Source organism: Lutra lutra, chromosome 2 (assembly GCF_902655055.1).
Source record: "Lutra lutra chromosome 2, mLutLut1.2, whole genome shotgun sequence".
In the NCBI taxonomy this organism is placed as follows: Eukaryota; Metazoa; Chordata; class Mammalia; order Carnivora; family Mustelidae; genus Lutra; species Lutra lutra.
This window is the reverse complement of record NC_062279.1, coordinates 190,473,979-190,483,623: the sequence shown is the minus strand read 5'-3', so window position 1 is coordinate 190,483,623 and position 9,645 is coordinate 190,473,979. Positions and strand designations below refer to the sequence as shown.

The window sequence follows — 9,645 nt, the reverse complement described above, 5'->3', positions numbered from 1 at the left end:
TATATATATATACACACACATCTATATACAGAGAGAGATATATGTATACATGCATACATACACACATACACACAGGAGATTTTCTCCAAATATCCAATGATTCATGATGACCAAGTAGGAGAGAAGTAATAAAAATTTAATTGAAATCTGTGATCTGTGTATGTTTAGTAGACTTTTCTCTAAGTGATCTAGTTTTGCCCTTTTGTTTAGATAACCTCAACTCTCAATATCTGTAGCTCTTTTCTCGTGGATTGATGATTCCCTAGAAAGAAATTTTCCAATCCCCTAAATTAAGTGTTGAAGTCTAACAACACAGCATTTTTAGAGCTAAGTGAGAGGATGGGGCTCAGCTCTTAATTTCTAGTTTGTGGAATTTTATTCCATGTTCAGATATTGAAGAGAGTGCCCCATAGTCTCAGGTTAGGTACCAAAACAGCACAGCCTAATACAGGAATATTGATACTTATGACTTAGTAGGGGAGGTTATCTTCAGCACAAACATAAAATGAAGTAAGAGAGGTTGAATAAAAAAAGTGAAATGACTATGGTCTCAGATAAATTGTAGCCTAGACCTGATCCATAGGAGAGAAATGGTGGTGATCTGGAACATAAAACTCACCATAGATTGATTTTGTATCTTTTTATCAGTAATATGTTGCATTCCTTCTTTGGGGGTGGAGGTAATATAACTCCCAGACAACTTTGGGTTAGACAAAGGAAATTCTCCAGAGAAGGGCATAGGAATAAGCTATTACTGCTTCTGTGGGATGAGAGCACTGCTAAGAAAAGGACCTGACTGGGTGGGATTCCCACATGATTGTGTCCTAGTATCCAAATTCTTTCTGCCTCAGTATTTCCAGGGAGTGAACTGGCTGGGTGAGGGATGTTCTAGGGTTTAAATTATATCTTCTACACTTTTAAACCAATGGTCTTACCTTTTTTATACAAATTTGTGTTAAATACAGCAATATTTTGTCAAGAATCCAGTGCCTCCAATTTCTTAGACTTTCTAGGATTCTGTGATGTGATTCATCTTACACATCAAATTCCCCGATTGCAGGCTTATGGTTTAATTTTCTTTGCTTTCCTAAGTCACTTATGACTTATTTGATTTCCACTTGTAAAAGCATTGCTGTCATGCTCTATCTATTTTCTTTATTCTTGTATACTTTATATGCTTTTGTTCTTTTTATCCATTTTGCTTTCAGAGTGCTTTCAGAAGGGAGAAGTTGTAAACATGTGATTTAATCTGTTATATTTAAATAGAAGCCACAGTGGTTTATTTCTGCAGAGTATTCCTATTTAAGAAGAGTGCTCTAAGGAACATAGAATAAGAATGATACAGATCAAGATAATATTACATAATAATTAAGATGTACTGAGTACTGGGGCGCCTGGGTGGCTCAGTGGGTTAAAGCCTCTGCCTTCGGCTCAGGTCATGATCCAGGGATCCTGAGATCAAGCCCCGCATCAGGCTCTCCGCTCAGCAAGGAGCCTGCTTCCTCCTCTCTCTCTCTCTGCCTGCCTCTCTGCCTGCTTGTGATTTCTATCTGTCAAATAAATAAATAAAATCTTAAAAAAAAAAAAAGATGTACTCAGTGCTAAAGCCTAATTGAGAATTTTGTATATATCATTTAATCCTGACACTATGTTTATATTTAGATGTGATATTCTGAGGCACTTATTAATATTATGTTCGGTTGAATAATCTGTAAAGTAGAGATAATAATACCATAAATATAGGTTCCTGTGAAGATGAAGTACATACTCCATAACTTTAATTTATGAGTTTTAATTCACAGAAGGATATAGTATAGCTTCTGGCATGTGGAATGTATATGTGGTTGGCAGAATAACATATCCTCCCCACCCAAGATGTGTACATTCTAAGCCTCCTGAGAATTGTAAATATTTTATGTTATATGATCAGGGGCAATAAAGGTTGTAGATAAAATTAAGAGTGTTAATCAGAAGATAAGTAGATTATACTAGATTACCCAGGTAAACCCAATGTAACCACAAGTGTTCTTTAAATATGTCAGATGGAAGAAGTGGGAGCAATGTAATGGGAAGCAAATTTGGAGTGATTTTTTCTAAGAGCTCAAGTTGGCATTCCTGACTTAAAAGGTAGAATGAGACCACAGGCAAGAGTCCCTAGAAACTAGGAATGGTTAAGGAAAGGGATTATTTCCTAGAGCTTCCAGAAAGAAACAGCCCTGCTGACAGCTTGATTCTGTCCAGTGAGGTTCATTTCAGGTTTCTGATCTTTAGAATCTTAAGATAAATTTGTGTTCAAGCCACCAAATAAGTAGCAATTTATTGAGCAGCAATAGGAAACAAATACAGAGTATAATTATTACATTTTATAATTTTAATTTTAAAGATGAAGAAAATGAACAAAGAGACTTATGTAATATTCCAATGGTCAGCTTGTAAATTTTAGAGAGAATATAAACCCCAACTATCTCAATCCAAACTATCCTGTTATTGTAACTATTATTCTAAAACTTTTAATGTTTGTTATACTGTAAGAAAAATCAAGAGAAAAACAGTTCAGCTTTTCTTGCAGTTTTTATAATTATCATTAATTATAGTGAAGTAATCTATTCTTATATCAAATAGACAGTTTTAATTCCAAGAGATCAAAAGGAATTTCTAATTCAATTCTGAAATCTGACTTGTAGGTACACTTCTGGCAAGTAAAAGTAATGGTAAAATAAATTATAGATCATAGCATGTTTACAGATTTTTTTGTGCTCAATAACCTTTTATTATATTAGATAATATAATAATTGTATATATTAGATAATAATTGTTTTATATTAGATAATATAAGAATGATAAATACTTATCATAAATACTTATCATTCTTATATTATCTAATATAAAACAATTATAAGTATTTATCATTCTTCATTACAAACAAGAATATTTACATTTCAGGGATGCCTGGGTGGCTCAGTTGGTTGGGCGGCTGCCTTCGGCTCAGGTCATGATCCCAGCGTCCTGATATCGAGTCCCACATCGGGCTCCTGCTTCTCCCTCTGCCTCTGCCTGCCATTCTGTCTGCCTGTGCTCGCTCTCTCTCTCCCTCTCTCTCTGACAAATAAATAAATAAAACCTTTAAAAAAAAAGAATATTTACATTTTAATTCCTGATATAGTTTACATGCTGTTATATTCATATACGAGTTCAGTAACTTCAGAGTTGAGTTGAATATATTCAACTTGAATATATTCAAGTTGCTTGGTCATAGTTATATAAATACAAATATGTACAGATTTTAAAGTTTCTTTATAATGCACTGTTCATAGTATACAACCATACATGTCATGAGTTTTTGTTTTGTTTTGTTTTAATGTGAAGAAGAGGAAATATGAAGTTTCTTTTTATTCATCAGTGTTTTGCTAAAATTTAGTCAGGTATAACAAGGGCCTGTGTACTTGGAAAATAGGAATATTTCTGAGAAAAAAATGAGCCTAAGCATAAAAGAGCACCCAGTACATAGGTACTACATAAATATTTGTTGAATAAATTTAAAAAATGCATGGGCTAAGAACTGAATTGTGTCCCTTTAAAATTCATGTGTTGAAGCCCTATCCCCGTGTGATGGAGAGGTGGCCTTTGGGATTTAGATGACCTCATTAGGGTGGACCCTCACAATGAGAATATTGCCCTTTTAAAAAGAGACACCAGAGAGCTTGCTTCCTTTCTCTTTGCCATGTGAGAACAAAGCAGGAAGAGGGTGCTCACCAAAACTCAACCATGCTGGCATCCCGAACTCTCAGAATTCCATCTTCCAGAACTTTGAGAAAATAAATTTCTGTTGTTTAAATTTCTGTTGTTTAAGCCACCCAGTCTACAGTATTTTGTTATGGCAGCCTGAGCTAAGGCACGCACACAACTTCTGCATCAAAGGAGAACACTTAGATTAATAGAATTATTTTATATACCTGAACTAAAAAAAAAAAAAAAGATAGTGTGAATTAGAAAAAAAATAAATTTCAAGTGAAAAATGTTAGTAATTCAATTTTATTATTACTATAATAAAGATTAACCAATAGAATAATATTGACTATATAGCAGTACATTAAAATTATATCTAGACATATATCTACAGGACACATCATCAATGTTTTAGAGCTAAATATTTGTAGTGAATTAAGTCTATGTTATCTTCCCATTTATCATAATGATAAGTATGGCTATAATTTAACCTATTTTATGAACTCTCAAATAATTGTAGCAGAGTCTGCATATTCTACTTCACAGAAAAAATGTGTGAAAGAAAACATTGCGTAACAATTTGATAAGAACAATATGTTTTGAAATAACACAAGTACATACTCAATACTCAAGTTGTAAACTGGGTGATGGGCATTAAGGAGGACATGTGATGTGATGAGCACTGGGTGTTAACACAAATAATGAATCATTGAACACTACACCAAAAACTAAAGATGTACTATATGTTGCCTAATTGAATTTAAAATTTTAAAAAAATGGGAAATAATGAGTACTTTCTGTAATTAATTAAAATCTTTATATTTCACATAGTAATAATTGCTTTTTGAAATAAGAGAAATGTAATCTCCAACTCAGCTATACAGCCTGATTGACTGGATTAACTGAAAACTTGCATTGTATGTCTGTCTTTCTCAATGAAACTTGGCAGGAAACCACAATCTATGAATTCTCTTCTAGACAAATATATCTTATTTATGACAAACATTAGCAGATAATAAAAGAATCAAATACTATTTTTCAAAATGGAAGATAGATGTGATGTGGAGAAAAATTTCAACTTTAGTGCTGAGGACAATTATTAATGTTTATTTGTAGTATAAGATCTTAGAAAAAGGAATCATTGGCAAGAAAATAAAATATTTAATATGGTCACCTGATAGAATATGTTACATCTCTACTTTTGCCGAAAGGAAAACATGCAACTGCTGTTTAAGGAAAATATATTGAAAAGGAGGAAAAGAACAATGTAGTCTCATTAAATGGAATTTAAAACTAAAAAAAAAAAAAATTTCCCTCTATGAAAATTATGTAACATTCACACTTTTTTTTGTACTTTGTTTCACATTTGCTATTTTTCTCCTTACTCTGACTCCATCTCTTTCTCCCTCTGTCTCTTTGTCTCAGTCTCTCTCTTTCACACACACACACACACACACACACACACACAGAAGAGGCACCATTAGCAAAGAGAACATGAGCATTCCCAGGGCCTCTGTCACAATGCTATCAAAATCTAGTCTACATTTTTTGTTGTTGAAGTAAAATTGACATATACTGGTATATTAGTTTCAGGTTATTGATTCAATTATTGTATACATTACTCAATGCTTACCATGATAAGTGTAGTTGCCATCTGTCACCATACAATGTCAGTACAATATTATTGACTGTATCATCTATGCTAAACTTTTCATCTCATGACTTACTTATTTTATAACTGGATTTTCTTTCAAAGATTTTATTTTTTATTTATTTATGTGACAGAGAGAGAGAAAGCACACAAACAGGGGTAGCTTCAGGCAGAGGGAGAGGGAGAAGCAAGCCCCCCTCAGAGCAAGGAGCCTGATGCAAGTCTCCATCCCAGGACTCTCAGATCATGACCTGAGCCAAAGGCAGGCACTTAACTGACTGATCCACCTAGGCACCCCATAACTGGAATTTGGTATCTCTCAGTCCCTTTATCTATTTGCTCATCCCCCGCCCTTCTCCCTTCTGATAACCACCAGCTTGTTTTATGTATTTAAGAGTCTGTTTGATTTGTTTGGTTGGTTTTTAGATTCTACTTATAAGTGAAATCATATGGTATTTGTTTTTCACTGTCTGACTTATCTCATTTAGCATAATACCCTCTAGGTTCATCCATGTTGTTGCAAATGGCAAAATCTCATTAATTTTTATGGCTGAGTAATATCCCATTGTAATAAATACCACATCTTTATTCATTCATGTATCCATGGATATTAAGGGGGGGTGATTTCATATCTTGGTTATTTGTAAATAATGAACAAATACCCAATAGTGGAATTACTGAATCATATGGTATTTCTATTTTTAATTTTTTGAGGAAACTCCAGACTGTTTTCCACAGTGGTTGCACCAATATACATTTGCAACAAGTGTGTGTGAAGTTTCCATTTCCTCCTCATTCTCACTGACACTTGTTATTTCTTGTCTTTTTGATCTAGCCATTCTGATAGGTGTGATGTAATACCTCATTGTGGTTTTGACTTGTATGTCCCTGATGATTCATGATTCACCTTCGCATGTGCCAGTTGGCTATCTGTATGTCTTCTTTGGATAAAGGCTTATTCAGACCATCTGCCCACTTTTCAATCCAATTGTTTCTCACTATTAAGATGTTTGAACCTTTACATATATGGGATATTCGCCCCTTATCAGATATATAATTTGCAAATATTTGCTCCCATTCAGTAGGATGTCTTTTCATTTTGTTGATGGTTTTATCTGCTGTGCAGAAGTTTTTAGATATAATGTATTCACACCTGTTTATCTTTGCTTATGTTGTTTTTGCTTTTGATGTTAGATTAAAAAATCATTGCTAAAACCTGTCAAGTAGCTTACTATCTATGCTTTCTTCTACAAGTTTTATGGCTTTAGGTCTTATGTTCAGTCTTAAATCCATTTTGAGTTAATTTTTATGTGTGGTATAAGAGAGCGGTCATACTTCATTCTTTTGCTTGTAGTTGTCTAGTTTTCCCAATACCATTTATTGAAGTGACTCCTCATCCCCCACTGTATTCTTGGCTCCTTTGTCATAAATTAATTGACCACATTTACATAGATTATTTCTAGGCTCTCTCTTTTGTTGCATTGATCTATGCATCTGTTTTTATGTCAATACATGCTGTATAATAGCTATATCTTATAATAAAATTTGAAATCAGAAAGCATGACGCCTCCAGCTTTGCTTTTAATTCTCAAGATTGCCTTGGCTATCTTTTGCAGTTCATACTCTAAAAAAAAAAAAAATCTAATCAAAATTAGAATCTCTATATTTTATAGTTGATTCTGATTTCTACCTTTTGTAGATTTTCTTTTACCTTTCTCATTACATTTTGTAATTTGTATTTAATCTAAAAAATTTTGCTATATAATTCTCACTATTGATATTTTTCTCCATACTAGTTTCCTTTTCTTTCATTGTGCTTTTGTAGAGGTTATTACCATGACTTGTTGCTCTTCCTAATCATCCTTCAAATATCAATTAAGCTTCTAGCCTTCCCGAAGGAAGACACTAATTTCTCTGAATAAGTCAGATGCCCTGGATCTCACAGTAATATATCAAACCTACTCTTAAGAATTTTTATAAAAGTTGTAAAAGTGCTCTTTACACTAGTAGTTTTTAAAATATTACTCTATTTATTTCACTAAGTTCCAAGGTTTGTGAGAGCAGAAACCATGCCTGATTTTTTTTATTCTTAGGACATTTCTAATATACTGAACACAGGATAGGTACAACAGTCCATATTTGTTGAATGGGTGAATAAACTGGGTTGAGCTACCATTTTATTTTGAAAGCAGAAGTGGTTCATTTGATTTATGGAGTAAATCATAAGATATATAAAGAGATTACACTTTAGGTTTTCCAAGGTCTATATTTTCATGCAATATGTTTTCACAAGGAAAAGTATGGCTAGAATCAATTGTGATTGTACAAATAGCTCACCACCAATATATTCTACTGTCTAAACATAGGGGATTATAAGATTAAAATTAATTTATAAATATGTAAGCAGATCAAGCTATAGGTTAGCACACAGATTTCTTTTCCTTTCATTATTTTTAGTCCATTTTGTTTTGGCCTAGTTTTTAATATTCTTTACTAACATAGAAAGATAATTGTTGTTAAAAGTCCTATTTATTATTGTAGAACATTTCTATTCTTTTTATTATTATACTCACACTGAAAGTACTTTCAATGTTTGAAAAATATTCAGATATTGCCAAAAATTTAGAAAAAAAAGTGTTCAAAAATTTGACACATAAGAACTGAATTGTCTTTTCTCAGCTCTTAGTTTTGTAACCTAAGACTAAAAATTACCTGAAAAAAGCAAAATGGGAATAGTTTTTTTTTCTAACAGAATGAAAATAAAGTCCCAGAATTATAATTTTGAAAATAACCAAAGTCTTACTGATTCCAACTGTATAAAGAAATGTTTTATAATTAAAAATAAGTTTTTAATTTTTTTAAATTTAGTCAGATGAGTCACTCAAATAATTTTACCTCTTTTGAATAAGCGCAAATACTACACTAGATATCTACATATAGATATGTTTTTGTTCATAAGATTATAATCTTAATTTTTTCCAAGAAAATTCTGAGGAATAAATATGTTCTTTGAGTTAGAAACTTTGTCTTCCTCAGCTTCACAATCAGATTTACAGTTTAAATTTTTCTGTTGGGTATATATACCAGTAAAATCGATTTTCAGAGTTATATTTCAAATTTCTTGATTTGGAAATGAGAGAATAAATACATGGCTTTTTCTGCTTATGATTTTTTGAACCTACTCACAAGAACAATTCAACAAATTATGGGCCACTATATAGACATTTTATCACACTTTGGGCAAAAAATACAGAGCTGAAGAGTATTATAGACACGTAGCTGTCTCTGTCAACTGTGAAGAGCTAAAAAGAGGTGTAAAACTATGAAAATATCTGTAACTTCTGAAGTGTACTGTTAAAGGAAGTGGTGATGGAGATGTTGAGAACAGGATCAATCTCTCTGGCACATTTCTGGGGGTCAGCAGAAAGTCTGTGATACTCACATGTGGTGAGATGAAGATCAATCTCCTGTGTCATAGTTAGTTCTTTATTTTTCATAGTGTCACCGCTGTATTAAAATTTTAACTTTAAGGGGCACGAGAGATTTAAAAATAACAGTTTTGTAGATCTAACATCCAGCAGTGTTTTTCTTTAAAACTCAGTAATTCTGGGCTGAATAATTGCAGAAAATAAATGCAAACATTTATTGTACCCTGAGTAAGTCCCAGGCACTATGATGGACACTTAGAATGTCTAGTCTCTGCCCTTACGTCCCTCTCATTCTGAACTACCAAATAACATAAGTATAAAAATACAAGATAACATGTTGTACATAACAATACCTGGACATTATAATCGCTTCTCGGCCTTTTGGCTAAGATCAAGTGTAGTAACAATACCTGGACATTATAAACAACATAATACATTTTCACACAAAGCTATGGGGACATGGAGGAAAGGAACCTCATCCAGCTTGAAAACAAAATAACAGTTTTTGGAAGGTTATAGATTTTTGTTGTTACTGTTGTTGTTTTTAGAAGAAATAAGGCAAAGACAATATAATAAAAAGGGAACGGTATGTGCAAACTCTAAAAAATTCTGTGAAAAAATCTGGCACATTCAAATGAGTACAAGTGGTTTAGTATAATAAGTTACGAAATATATGTGCGAGGACTAACAGAAGAGTAGAATTAAAAATTTGATGCCTTCCCAAGGGGTTTAGAATTTAATCTCAAGACAGGAGGTCATCACTGATGCAATTCAAATAGGGGGATGATAATAGATGTATATTCTGGAAAGATAATCTGGTCGTAGTTTTTCAAGTATATG

At 32.7% G+C, this 9,645-nt stretch overlaps 1 pseudogene; it reads left to right on the top strand.

Annotated features, from left to right (window-relative positions):
• Nucleotides 1-9,170: 9,170 nt before the first annotated feature.
• On the top strand, nt 9,171-9,258 carry LOC125094440 (uncharacterized; annotated as a pseudogene).
• Nucleotides 9,259-9,645: the final 387 nt, after the last annotated feature.